This window comes from Dama dama, chromosome 29 (genome assembly GCF_033118175.1).
Source record: "Dama dama isolate Ldn47 chromosome 29, ASM3311817v1, whole genome shotgun sequence".
NCBI classification, from domain to species: domain Eukaryota; kingdom Metazoa; phylum Chordata; class Mammalia; order Artiodactyla; family Cervidae; genus Dama; species Dama dama.
In genome coordinates, this window is record NC_083709.1 from 55,978,743 (window position 1) to 55,991,706 (window position 12,964).

The window sequence follows — 12,964 nt, forward strand, 5'->3', positions numbered from 1 at the left end:
GATGATGCTGTTAAAGTGCTGCACTCAATATGCCAGCAAATTAGGAAATCTCAGCAATCCCCACAGGACTGGAAAAAGTCAGTGTTCATTTCAATCCCAAAGAAAAGCGATGCCAAAGGATGTTCAAACTACCTTACAATTGCATTCATTTCACATGCTAGCAAGGTAATGCTCAAAATCCTTCAAGCTAGGCTTTAACAGTGTGTGAACTGAGAATTTTCAGATGTACAAGCTGGGATTTAGAAAAGGCAGAGGAACCAGAGATCAAATTGCCAACATCCTTTGGATCAGAGAGAAAGTAAGAGAATTCTAGAAAAACATCTACTTTTGCTTCATTGACTGAGCCTTTTACTGTATGGATCACAACAAAATGGAAAATTCTTAAAGAGATGAGAATACTAGACCACTTTACCTGTCTCCTGGGAAGTCTATATGCAGCTGAGGAAGCAATAATTAGAAACGGACAAGGAAAAATGGACTGGCTCAAAATTGGGAAAGGAATATAAGGCAGTATATTGTCACCCTGCATATTTAACTTAAATGCAGAGAACATCGTGAGAAATGCTGGGCTGTATGAAGCACAAACTGAAATCAAGATTGCCTGGAGACGTATCAACAACCTTAGATATGCAGATAATACCACTCCAGTGGCAGGAAGCAAAGAGGAACTAAAGAGCCTCTTGATGAAGGTGAAAGAGGAAAAGCTGGCTTAAAACTCACCATTGCAAAAACTAAGATCATGGCATCCAGTCCCATCACTTCATGGCAAATAGATGAGGAAAAAGTGGAAACAGTGACAGACTTTATTTGCTTGAGCTCCAAAATCACCATAGATGGTGACTGCATCCAGGAAATTAAAGGACTCTTGCTCTTTGGAAGAAAAGCTATGACAAACCTAGTTCAGTTCAGTCGCTCAGTTGTGTCCAACTCTTTGTAACCCCATGGACTGCAGCACTCCTGGCTTCCCTGTCCGTCACCAACTGCTGGAGCTTACTCAAACTCATGTTCATTGAATAGGTGATGCCATCCAACCATCTCATCCTCTGTCAACACCTTCTCCTCCTGCCTTCAGTCTTCCAGCATTAGGGTCTTTTCCAATGAATCAGTTCTTCCCATCAGGTGGCCAAAATATTGGAGCTCCAGCTTCAGCATCAGTCCTTCCAATGAATATTCAGGACTGATTTCCTTTAGGATGGACTGGTTGGATCTCTTTGCAGTCCAAGGGACTCTCAAGAGTCTTCTCCAACACTCCAGTTCAAAAGCATCAATTCCTTGGCGCTCAACTTTCTTTATGGTCCAACTTCCACATCCATACATGACTACTGGAAAAACCATAGCTTTAACTAGATGGAACTTTGTTGGCAAAGTAATGTCTCTGCTTTTTAAAAATGCTCTCTAGGATGGTCATAACTTTTCTTCCAAGGAGCAAGTGTCTTTTAATTTCATGGCTGCAGTCACCATATGCAGTGATTTTGGGGCTCAAAAAAATAAAGTCTGTTTCCATTGTTCCCCCGTCTATTTGCCGTGAAGGAACTGGATGCTATGATCTTTGTCTTTTGAATGTTGCGTTTTAAGCCAGCTTTTTCACTCTCCTTTTGCACTTTCATTAAGAGGTTCCTCAGTTCCGCTTCTTTTTCTGCCATAAGGATGGTGTCATCTGTATATCTGAGGTTATTGATATTTCTCCCAGCAATCTTGATTCCAGCTTCTGCTTCATCCAGCCCAGCATTTCTCATGATGTACTCTGCATGTAAGTTAAATAAGCAGGGTGACAATATTCACCCTTGACATACTCCTTTCCCGATCTGGAACCGGTCTGTTGTTCCATGTCCAGTTCTAACTGTTGCTTCTTGACCTGCATACAGATTTCTCAGGAGGCAGGTCAGGTGGTCTGGTATTCTCCTCTTTTGAAGACTTCCACAGTTTATTGTGATCCACACTGTCAAAGGCTTTGGCATTGTCAATAAAGCAAAAGTAGATGTTTTTCTGGAACTCTCTTGCTTTTTCAATGATCCAGCAGAAGTTGGTAATTTGATCTCTGGTTCCTCTGCCTTTTCGAAAACCAGCTTGAACATCTGGAAGTTCACGGTTCAAGTACTGTTGAAGCCTGGCTTGGAGAATTTTGAGCATTACTTTGCTAGTGTGTGAGATGAGTGCCATTGTGTGGTGGTTTGAACATTCTTTCAAGTTATCAAAAATACTTTAATCTCTCTGTGTACCTTTTCATATAACTTGTGAGAACTTTACGAGGATAGAAATAATGAGAAAAGGATTTTTGATTTTGAAGTCAAATCTTACTTTTTGTACAGTTATTTAGAACAGTGATAGAAGAGTTTATATTATAGTTTTAAGTTGACTTTTTATCTTTCCTTACTTCATACACTTTAAAGGCTTTTGTGTTAATAAATAACCATATTTGATGGGTTTCATAAGCAACTATCACCACTATCACCAACCAAAAGCACAAAAGAAAATTGCTATATCTCTTCAAAAACCCCGCATTATGGTTGCTTCTAAGAAGCATCCTACAGGAACAATGTTCGCATTACCTATCCCTTCAGGGGTGTTGCAGTGTATTTAGCTGGAAGTACCTACCTCTTTTAGTGTCAGACATTCTCATTGTTTTATCCTAGGACTTTGTAATATTGAAGATAAGACAATTATAGATCATTTTATTTATCAGTTTAAGTGTATTTTGAGCTTACTGATACACCATGCAAGAAAATAATTTGCTTTTAATTTAGGGAACAGATTTATTTTTTGATTCTTTGTTTGCACTTACATTTTTGGATTTGTTTTTATTAAAAAGAGGTAGAGTTAGCTTGAAAAAAGTGTGTAAAATATTCTTTCCAAAAATGCCTTATTAAAAAAAAGTTTTTAAAAAGTAGTATTAGATGGACAAATATTCTTCCAATACTAAAAGAAAAGAAATTTGAAAGCTGAGATTCTGCTCTATTAATTTTTCTAAAAATATGTATTAAATTCTGAGACCTTTGGACAGTGATACCATAACATTTATGATGAAATTAGAAATTTTGATAGAAGGGAAAAAAACTTTGGGGCCAAATTAGTAACTCTTTTTGACAGCTAATGTAGAACTGATTGTTGTGAGAAATATGTTGTCTCAAGGCAGTTAAAAAGCACAATTATTCTTGTAAGTTTTCTTTCTATATTTGATTGTGTGCTTTACACTTGCTTTTTAGGGATGCATGTTGGGACATCTGGCTTCCTTAGTCTTAGATTTTGGAACTATTTTGGCCTCATTTCAATTGTAAACTATCCAGCTAATTGTAATGTGTCAGTACTTTTGAGTATTTACAATAAAAAGAATAAGGACACACACTGTACTCATTTATGACATGAATGGGAGCCATCCAAATGCCCACTCTCGTTTCTGGCAGGTCACTTTGCCCCTGGTTTTGTGTTGTGTTTCAGCTTGGGGAACTCACCTCTGTCGTTGTTCAAAATTTCAATCTTTATTTCCGGAGAAGAATGGTCATCTTAGTTCACCTATGCTAAAAGCACTGATTAGGTATTCTTTCTCTAAGAATGTTGCACTTAAAGTATGAGATTTAGAAGGTAACTAGGTCTAGGCACAAAGGTCAGCCAATCTGTTTATAAAACAGGGTTGAGAAATAACCAGCTGTGGGCACTGAGTTCAACGTACCAGCATGTACTCTAAAATCAGTTCTGAGTCATCTGTCCTGTGTGTTTGGCACCCCTGTTTACAGCACATCTTGAGCCTTCTCATGTAGCAACGCTACCGATAAATAGCCTACCCTTTCTGACAGCATGGATGAGGAAAGGACAACCTGGTCTTGGTTGATAGAATGTTGATATATGTGGTGAAAGCAAAGTCTTGCACAATTATCTAAAATGCCTCTGTGTGTATGCATTTGTGTGTGCACACTTGCTTTATGTGCTATGTAATGATTCATGTTCTAGGAGGGTGTGTTTTTCTCTCTTAGAGAACTGGCAGTCAGCCCGCCCTCCCTCTCAGAAATGGGAAATTTCTTGAGCTAATTTAGACATACAGCCTATGTTTTTACACCACAAAGCTGCAACTCTCTGTCCAGACAGCACTGCCAATTATCTGTGATATTTCTATTCAGTATAGACCTTAAAAAAAGCCAGATATTTTTATTAGCCTGTTTTGCATATAGGCTTTTAGGATATTTGTATATTAATATCACTTTTAAAGCAGAAAGGAGTTATTTAAAGAGATGACCTGATTGTCTTGACAAAGAAAATAATATAGTTACAATCCATTTTCTGAAAATTTGCCCTTGGGTTTGACTGCAGGCTGGAAGGTGAAAACTTTTGGATTAAATTCCAAACTCTAGAACAATAGGATTTAGGCCAAATAATTCACTCTTTCTATATCTTTGTTTTCCAATCTGTTAAACAGGAATCAAAACATTTACTGTCTCCTTACAGGGAAATGAGCATTGGTGAGTAAAAATGCATTTGCTGTGTTTAAAGGGCTAAGCCATGCGCCATTTTTCAGTGTGATTCTTCCTTCTGGCACCAGAGACTCCCTTGTGGTCATCATATTTCTCATTGGCAAGAAAAAAGCATATCACTGTGATGAGAATCCAGAGAGAAATTCTGTGCCATGCCCAGCTTAGTTATCCAAGAAACAGGCAAAATTAAGACAGATTTTGTGAAAATTCTGTTTTGTGTTTTCTGAACTAGGAGAAGGCACAGTTTTCTCAGAGGACAGAAACATGCAGAAATGGGCTAGAATGATCTGTTAGGAGAATCGCAAATAGAGATTGGCAGGTGGTAGCATTTACTCCTTTGAGGATCTTTTAAACAAGCAAATAAAAACATGCAAAAAAATAGTTTATAGAGGCAGGAGGATTGTTTTTTTCACTTTTTAAGAGGTTCTTTTAATTGACGGTGTGCTTGAGTGAGTTATTGGGCCTGCCACCAATTAATTTAGGGTGTCAGTCTATGTGCCAAGCTGATTACTATGTGTTGGAAACTCAAAAATGAATAATAAACAATTTTTTGCCCTCAAGGTCTTCTTAACCTCCCTGGGAGAGAAATACAAATAATTACAATAAGCTGTGATAAGTGCTAGACTACTAGCAAAAACCTGTGCTGTGATTACAAATTTCGCCTGGGGTGGTTGGGACGGAAAAGGTAGTGTCTGCATTTGACCTTGGAGAGTGAGAGGGAATTAGGCAGAGGAGGCCATTTCACTCAGAGGGCAGGGCGTGAAAGGAGGCCTGGAGAAATGAATGTCAGTGGGGCGTGGGGATATGTTAGAGAGAAGAGAGTAAGTGTTTGAAGGTCAGAAGCCCCAGGTTTGATAACCTTGCTGGGTGGTCATTCACTGACTGTATGATTTAGGGCACATTGCTGAGCCTCTCTGAGACTCAGTTGCTACATCTATAATATGTGGACATTATTATGTATCCTGAAGTATTGTGAATGAAATGAACCAATAAATGTGAAGGACCTGGAACTGTACAAGGAGAGAGTTAATGTTCAGTAAGTGGTCACTATTGTTTCATCTTTTTAAATGAGCTGCAGCTGCTGCCCTGGAACTGCTAATTGTTTAGAATATCATGGGCTTATCTTGAGAGGGGATTCTTAACATAAATCATCCATAAAATGTAAATAATACCTACTTTCAAGGTTGTTTTGAAGATCCAGAGTTAATAGTAAACACAGGTCCAATAATGGTACTCAATAAACAGTAGTTAAAAATTATGATGACACTTCTCTCTTTCAAGGGCCAAAATATATGTATATTTCCACAGTCATACTGAAGAAATTATGAACTTTCGTTTGCACACAGAATTGTAAATTTTTGTGGTTTAGCACCTTCTGCTAAACCAGAGGCAGAAAATCGCTTTTTTGTTTTTTTATAGAAAATTACTTTTGACAGTATGTTATTTATTCACCGTACATAATGCATTATATTAATGAATATTTTTATGTGAACTGGTAGAGTCCTCAAACCATGTTTGCTTTTCCATTTCGTATCCCAATGCTTGCCACAGTACCAGGCACTCAGTAAATGCTTAGAGAAATAATTGCTACATGAATTAGTGGGTAACTCTCTAGCTAGTCTCTCAAACATATATATTTTTTTAATGGAGTAAAACAGTTTTAGATCTTGAAATTGCCTTTTGAAAACAAAGTTCCCAAACAATTTGAACAATTGAACACACAAATGCGTATGCGTATTCTGTCTGCTTGTGGAGAGGATCATGCTGCTCCAAAATCTTTGTTTGTCTGAAAGTTGCATTGGTCCAACCTGTAATTATAATTGTAAACAGCTATTATGTCTATGATTATTATTATGACATTCCTAATGAGCATTTTTGTAGAGGTCAACCTGTTATACCAATAAACCAGGACTAGAATATCTTATGTGTTTATATTTACTTCTTCCTAGTACTATATTTACACACCAGAAATGGTAGAAAAATCCAGGACTTTTTTTTTTAGCTGCCCCTTGCGGCGTGTGGGATCTTAGTTCCCTAACCATGGCTCCTGCGGTGGGAAGCGCAGTGTCTTAACCACTGGACTGCCAGGGACGTTCAGTCCAGCACTTCTTAAGTTTCCCAAGGAACCCTTCTTACCTTTTACTCTACCCAGTTGCATAATACTTTTGAGATGTTACATTTCCAGTGTTCTTTCCAATTTTTTTATTAGCCCAGTTTTATTATTTTTAATTTATTTAAAAAGATTTTTACTGAAATGTTCTTTCCAGTTTAATTATGAGAATTGATGATAATGGAAATGGCTGCATGTAGCCTGGCTCAAGTTGACCCTTACTCTCTGACTTAAAAATGCTTGTTTGTAAGGGAAAAACCAGCATGGATGCATAAGAGTTTCCTTACTGCACATTAAGCAGCTATAGCCTCAGAGTACCAATTATCTCTCCCACTAACTTCTAAACAGAACTGGACCCAAGTTGTATAGCCACACAAAGTCACTTTTGTCTTACTTTCTGAAGGGCTACAAGGAAGAGAATTTACAACTTGCCTTGAAAATATATCTGTTCTTTAAGAACATTATTGGATTCACATTCTGAAAAAATGATAATATTACAAATTTATCTAGGTTCTCTTATTTGTTCGGTAAAAAAGGAAAGAAAATGTATTTAACTGGCACTCTTTTTGTTGTAATCAGTTGTTTGGCCTAGATTTAGAATCCTTTGGCTGATAGAGACTTTGAAAATCTCTTCATTTATAAATTTGGAAGCTAGCGAGATCAACTGGAAATTTATATTCTGGAGTTTTAAGAGGCTCTCTAGCTTGTTCACAAATTTGTCCTTACTTTGAGTTATGACATTTGATATTTTAGGTGATGCTTTTAGGATTCAGAGCCATCACTAATCCAAGTCCTACATTTTAAACTGTTCTTTTCAGCATTGCCATTTATTCACTGAGCAGCTACAATTAGGTTGAACATCTAAAACTGCTATTTCTATAGGCAAAAAAAAAAAAAAAAAAGACAATCCAGTGTTCAATCTCAAAAGTACTTATTGAGGATCTACCCTGTGAAAAGCAAAGGTTTGATTATGAAAGTGTTGCAGGAATGGGGACCCCTTCCAGGGCCCAAAATTCGGCTCTTGTCTAACACTCGGAAATGAATTGTCCGAGGAGACACATGTGCTGACAAAGCCAGAGACTTTATTGGGAAAGGGTGCCCAGGTGGAGAGCAGGAGGGTAAGGGAACCCAGGAGAACTGCTCTGCCACTTGGCTCGGCAGTCTTGGGTTTTATGTTGATGGGATTAGTTTCCAGTTGTCTTTAGCCAATCATTCTGACTCAGAGTCCTTCCTGGTGGTGCAGGCCTTGTTCAGCCAAGACAGATGCTAGAGAGGATTCTGGGAGCTGGTCGGACCTGTGGTGTCTCCTTTTGACCTTTCCCAAACTCTTCCAGTTGGTGGAGGCTTATTATTACGCGTTACTTACCAGGACCTCCTATCATAAAACAATTTTATGCATATGGTTACTATGGTGCCTGGCCAGGGTGGAAGGTTTCAATCAGTGTGCTTCCCCTAACAGACAGTAATCCAAGAGTAGAATGCCAAACAGTTCAGTTCAGTTGAGTCACTCAGTCGTGTCCGACTCTTTGTGACCCCATGAATTGCAGCATGCCAGGCCTCCCTGTCCATTGCCAACTCCCGGAGTCTACTCAAACTCATGTCCATTGAGTCGGTGATGCCATCTAGCCATCTCATCCTCTGTTGTTCCCTTCTCCTCCTGACCCCCAATCCCTCCCAGCATTAGGGTCTTTTCCAATGAGTGAACTCTTCGCATGAGGTGGCCAAAGTATTGAAGTTTCAGCTTCAGTATCAGTCCTTCCAATGAACACCCAGGACTGATCTCCTTTAGGATGGACCGGTTGGATCTGCTTGCAGTCCAAGGGTCTCTCAAGAGCTCTTCTCCAACACCACAGTTCAAAACTATCAATTCTTCGGTGCTCAGCTTTCTTCACAGTCCAACTGTCACATTCGTACATGACCACCGGTAAAACCACAGCCTTGACTAGACGGACCTTGTTGGCAAAGTAATGTCTCTGTTTTTTAATATGCTATCTAGGTTGGTCCTAACTTTCCTTCCAAGGAATAAGCAATCTTTTAATTTCATGGCTGCAATCAACATCTGCAGTGATTTTGGAGCCCCAAAAAAGAAAGTCTGACACTGTTTCCACTGTCTCCCCATCTATTTTCCATGAAGTGATGGGACCAGATGCCGTGATCTTAGTTTTGTGAATGTTGAGTTTTAAGCCAACTTTTTCACTCTCCTCTTTCACTTTCATCAAGAGGCTTTTCAGTTCTTCTTCACTTTCTGCCATAAGGGGGCTGTCATCTGCATATCTGAGGTTATTGATATTTCTCCTGGCAATCTTGATTCCAGCTTGTGCTTCTTCCAGCCCAGCGTTTCTCATGGTACTCTGCATATGTTAAATAAGCAGGGTGACAATATACAGCCTTAATGTACTCCTTTTCCTATTTGGAACCAGTCTGTTGCTCCATGTCCAGTTCTAACTGTTGCTTCCTGACCTGCATGTAGGTTTCTCAAGAGACAGGTCAGGTGGTCTGGTATTCCCATCTCTTTCAGAATTTTCCACAGTTTATTGTGATCCACACAGTCAAAGGCTTTGGTGTAGTCAATAAAGCAGAAATAGATGTTTTTCTGGAACTCTTTTGCTTTTTTTGATGATCCAGTGGATGTTGGCAATTTGATCTCTGGTTCCTCTGCCTTTTCTAAATCCAGCTTGAACATCTGGAAGTTCACGGTTCATGTATTGCTGAAGTCTGGCTTGGAGAATTTTTAGTATTACTTTACTAGCGTGTGAGATGAGTGCAATTGTGTGGTAGTTTGAGCATTCTTTGGAATTGCCTTTTTTTGGGATTGGAATGAAAACTGACCTTTTCCAGTCCTGTGGCCACTGCTGAGTTTTCCAAATTTGCTTGCATATTGAGTGCAGCACTTTCACAGCATCATCTTTCAGGATTTGAAATAACTCAACTGGAATTCATCACCTTCACTAGCTTTGTTTGTAGTGATGCTTTCTAAGGCCCACTTGACTTCACATTCCAGGATGTCTGGCTGTAGGTGAGTGATCACACCATCGTGATTATCTGGGTCATGAAGATCTTTTTTGTACAGTTCTGTGTTTTCTTGCCACCTCTTCTTAGTATCTTCTGCTTCTGTTAGGTCCATACCATTTCTGTCCTTTATCGAACCCATCTTTTCATGAAATGTTCCCTTGGTATCTCTAATTCTCTTGAAGAGATCTCTAGTCTTTCCCATTCTATTGTTTTCCTCTATTTCTTTGCATTGATTGCTGAGGAAAGCTTTTTTATCTCTTGCCTTGAGAACCCCATGAACAGTATGAATACCAAACAACAGCTTTTCAAATATTCACTCTGCTGATTTGGTGTAATTTTTTATTTGTAAATAATGTTTTATATGACACTTTATATGGCACACAAAATGCTTAAATAATATGGAAGTCTAGAAAATAAAAACTGAAAATTCTTTCCTTATCACCTGCAGTAATTTGTGTTAACTTTTATTTTGTTCCAGAATTCTCTGTTTAAAAAAAAATTTTACATGTGAAATGAAATCTGCAGCATTTTTTTCTACTCAGAATTATATCATAGACAATTCTCATACATACAGAGTATTTTTGAAATCAAGAGGAGTCAATATGTCCACTCAGTCTCTTTAATAGTCACTTCCCACATACAAATGTCTTTTAATTGAGGAGTATTCAAATTTAATTTTATAGTGGTAATTTCCCCCTAATGTTAAAAGATACCTTATAGTTGCAAAACATTTTTAAGTAAAATCTTTTAAAGAACAAAAGGAACATACAGTAACCACATACTTTTAACACAGTGGGTTGAAAACAAAAGTAACCATTCAAATGTTTTATCTCTTTTATACCAAATGAGAACCAGCTTAGAATTTCAGAAAACTGAAATAGACTCTAACGGAGTACGGATGCACCATGGCTGACATGAAAGGATGCTGGTCTCATCTTTTTTTTTTCTTTTTTTAACTTGAATTTAATTGACATGTTATATTAGTTTCAGGTACATAATGTAGTGATTAGATATTTGTATAGTCTCAGCTTTAGAAAAAAGGATAATAAACTTGGAATTCTGCATTTAAGTTAATATTCTTTAAATTTTTCTTCAATATTTGCCATCTAATACTGCTTATTTGCTGCATTGAGTGCAGGAAATCAAATGAGTAGGCAACAGTTTAGTTTAATATTTCCCCCCTTGGACATAGTTGAGGTTGAATATAACATATAAATATAATAGAATTATATTTCTAACAAAGTTTTGCTTCCCAGGGCAGACATAACTGTATCAGCATTTTAATAGGTTTCCACAAAAAACATTGACTTCTAGGGGTTCTACCTCTTAGCAAAGTGGAGAATACTGTATGATATAGCAAGAACTCTGCTCTGAAATCAAAAAGCTTACTATCTCCTCTAGAATGAAGGGGGCTTCCCAGATGGCATTAGTGGTAAAGAACACAGAAGGAGGTTGGACTGGGTGATCTCAAGGTTTATTTTAAAAAACACTTAAGTTCTTAAGTTTATTTGCAAATCCTCAGTTCCACTGTTTCCCCAGCCCCTTCCCCTGCCCCCAAGAAAGATAAAAATCTATATCTGTAAACACCAGTTTACTGAGAACTGGCATTGATTACATTGTTGTTCTGTCACTAAGTCATGTCCCACTCTTGGCAACCCCATGAACTGCAGCATGCCAGGCTTCTCTGTCCTTCACTATCTCCTGGAATTTGCTCAAGCTCTCGTCCATTGAGTTGGTAATACCAACCAACCATCTCATCCTCTGTCACCCCATTTTCCTCCTGCCCTCAATCTTTCCCAGTATCAGGGTCTTTTCCAATGAGTCAGCTCTTTGCATCAGGTGGCCAAAGAATTGGAGCTTCAACTTCAGCATCAGTCCTTCCATTGAATATTGAGGGGTGATTTCCTTTAGGATTGACTGGTTTGATTTCCTTGCTATCCAAGGGACTCTCAAAAGTCTTCTCCAGCACCACAGTCAGAAAACATCAATTCTTCGGTGCTCAGCCTTCTTTATAGTCCAACTCTCACATCCATACATGACTACTGGAAAAACCATAGCTTTAACTATACAGACGTTTGTTGGCAAAGTGAGGTCTCTGCTTTTTAATATGCTATCTAGGTTGGTATAGCCTTCCTTCCAAGGAGTAAGCATCTTTTAATTTCATGGCTGTGATCACCATCTGCAGTGATTTTGGAACCCCCCAAAATAAAGTCTGTCACTGTTTCCACTTTTTCCCCATCTATTTGCAATGAAATGATGGGACTGGATGCCATGATCTTAGTTTTTTGAATGTTGAACTTTAAATCTGCTTTTTTACTTTGCTCTTTCACCCTCATCAAGAGGCTCTTCAGCTTCTCTTTGCTTTCTGCCATTAGAGTGGTTAGATTCCATTGTTAGTAAGGATGTTTTTTGATATCTTTGTTGCATCTTCTAAACTACAGGTCTGTCCCTACCGTAGGAGAAATAAAATGCACATCTAGATATACAAAACTAAAAACCTGGTCTTTTAACTTGACTTGCAAAGACATTTACTCCTTTATTCCTTTTAATTGTAAACTCCTTTGGTGAACCTAAAATGTTATGGAATTTAGTTTAATTGAAACAGTAATATAGCTATTTTAATGTAGCTGTTCATTTTGTTCCACATTTATACCAAATAGTACATCTGAACCAAAAAAATTACAAATTATATATACTATCTACAGACATGCAGACTTTAATTTCTTGGAGCATGGTATGTGAATATGAAGATTTTAGGAAAATACAAGGTTTTCTCCTTTCCCCACCTTCACACTGTATGTTGAAAGCTAAAGTATAAATCATTCAAGACAGGTTGATATGTGTGGGTATCTTACTTTTTTGTCTATTGAAAATGATCAGTAAAAGGTTTTAAAATTACCTGAGACATAAAAGTGCATAAAATATGCTGTTTTTCAATTTTTTAGTTGTGCAATATTAGGAGTTGGCTGTAACCTATTTTGTTTTGCTCTTTCTTTGTTTTTGGTGGCTGAGAGAAGGAGAAGCCAACAAAATGGTTACCCTGAGCCTCGCTGAAGGGATCAAGTGTTGTCATGTTCTACACTGATAGACTTCTAAGTGGATATTAAGTCATTTTATACTGATAAGTGATCTTTATACAGTAGGGCCTCAAACTGCATTCTGTCTCCATTTATATCCTTGGAAAGTATTTAGATGATTAGAAATCTGAAATGATTTTTTTTTTTAAAGTTGTAGATCTGGGAAAATTAAACCAAGACTGCATGATCAGACCATTTCTTTATAAAAGGTACTAGGGAGATTCATCTGTTATTAACATATATCATTTGGTTGCACAAAATAATGCATGTATTCATTGCAGAAAAATCTCAAACCACAAATA

At 37.8% G+C, this 12,964-nt stretch overlaps 1 protein-coding gene across 1 annotated transcript in view; it reads left to right on the top strand.

Moving 5' to 3' along the window:
• TMC1 (transmembrane channel like 1) overlaps positions 1–12,964 on the top strand; it is a 364,253-nt gene that overhangs the window by 16,729 nt on the left and 334,560 nt on the right. The window lies entirely within an intron of this gene.